This window comes from Mandrillus leucophaeus, unplaced genomic scaffold, assembly GCF_000951045.1.
Source record: "Mandrillus leucophaeus isolate KB7577 unplaced genomic scaffold, Mleu.le_1.0 Scaffold46, whole genome shotgun sequence".
Classification (NCBI taxonomy): Eukaryota; Metazoa; Chordata; class Mammalia; order Primates; family Cercopithecidae; genus Mandrillus; species Mandrillus leucophaeus.
Window position 1 is genome coordinate 1,743,515 of NW_012104920.1, and position 2,169 is coordinate 1,745,683.

Here is a 2,169-nt window from a genome sequence, read left to right on the forward strand (position 1 = left end):
TTTAAATTTTATTTTTTGTATTCTTAGTGGAGACGGGGTTTCACTATCTTGAACAGGCTGGTCTTAAACTCCTGATCTCATGATCCACCCACCTCGGCCTCCCAAAGTGCTGGGATTACAGGTGTGAGCCACCGCACCTGGACTATAATCTTTAATTTAATTAAATTAATTTATTTACTTATTTTGAGACAGGATCTCACTCTATCATCCAGGCTGGAGTGCAGTGGCACCATCATAGCTCACTGTGGCCTCAACTCCTGGGCTCAAGTGATCCTCCTACCTCAGCCTCCCAAGTAGCTGAAACTACAGGCACGATGGGGTCTTGCTATGTTGCCCAGTGTGCCTCAAACTCCTGGCCTCAAGCAGTCCTCCTGCCTTGACTTCCCAAAGTGTTGGGATGACAGATGTGAGCCACCAGAGTCGGCCTAACATGTTCTTAAAGGAATAAATGTAAAGGATGCGTGAATTCTCAGAGGGCATCGATCTACTGCCATTGTAGCGTAGTTTTGTTTTTAGCTACTTTTTCGTTTTCAGTATTATCTCTGGTATTTTGCAGAGGGCCTGGAAGTTAGTGGCCTGGTACATGGTATTATTTGTTTCCCCTCCATCTCTGACTTCCGTTCTACAGTTACTTGCTTTGCCAAGTGTGGTGGCACGAACTTGTAATCCTAGCTACTCAGGAGGCTGGGGAGGGAGGATTACTTGAGGCCAGGAGTTTGAGACCAGTCTGGGCAACACAGTGAGACCCTCATCTCTAAAAATAATAATAATAATAATAGAATAAATGTTATTGGCTTTGGAGGGTGTTTTTCTAGCACTGATCCAAGCCCTGCCCCCTAATCAATGAGTTTGGGGAATGAGGGTTATAGAGTAGAAATCAGATTTGAAAGTCTCTTACTCCAGTATAATGTGCAAACAGAAAAATGAACATATCATAAGTGCACAGCTTTCTGCAGTTTTGCAAGCTGAACACCACCACGGTGTAACCAGCATCCAGACCCAGGAGCTGAACTTTTCCATCATCCCCAAGCGCCTCTTGTGCTCTCGGCTAGTCACTATTTCTGCGAGGGAGGCATGGTGGTGGGCACCTGTAGTCCCAGCTACTTGGGAGGCTGAGGCAGGAGAATGGCGTGAACCCGGGAGGTGGAGCCTGGAGTGAGCCAAGATCGCGCCACTGCACTCCAGCCTGGGCGACAGAGCGAGACTCCATCTCAGAAAAAAAAAAAATTCTTTTTTTTTTTTTTGAGATGCAGTGTCTCTCTGCGCCCAGGCTGGAGTGCAGTGGCACGATCTCGGCTCACTGCAACCTCTGTCTCCCAGGTTCAAGCACTGCTCCTTCTTCAGCCTCCCATGTACCTGGGACCACAGGTGCCTGCTACCATACCTGGCTAATTTTTGTATTTTTAGTAGAGACGGGATTTTGCTATGTTGGTCAGGCTGGTCTCGAACTCCTGACCCTCAGTTAATCCACCTGGCTCAGTCTCCCAAAGTGCTGGGATTACAGGCATGAGTCACTGCACCCAACCAGGTGACCACTATTCCGACCGAAATAATGTAGGTTCATTTGCCTGAATAAGCCAGATTGTAAGTGATTATATTAGAGGATGTTTAATTAACAGCCCAACAGTCAACAAAATCATTGGCCATTGTCCCAGCACATGTAAATGACACGGTGGTTGTCAGGACACAGAAAGGAGGGCACACACAGAGCTGTCACATTTTATGCAAGGGATGTGTTCCTGAATATCTCACATCATTGAAAATTCTCAAAATTCAAGCCTTGTTTTCTCACTGAAATAACTGTAAAGTAGGATTTGGATGACTTCACATTTGGACCTAAAGTGAGACTTATTACCTTTTTTTTTTTGAGACAAAGTCTTGCTTTTGTCACCCAGGCTGGAGTGCAATGGCGCGATCTCAGCTCACTGCAACCTCTGCCTCCCGCGTTCAAGCGATTCTCCTGCCTCAGCCTCCCGAGTAGCTGGGATTACAGGCCTGCACCTGGCTAATTTTTATATTTTGAGTAGAGACGCAGTTTCACCATGTTGGCCAGGCTGGTCTCAAACTCCTGACCTCAGGTGATCCGCCCACCTTGGCCTCCCACAGTGCTGGGATTACAGGCATGAGCCACTGTAGCCAGCTTAAATTTATTATCTTTTTTTTTTTTTT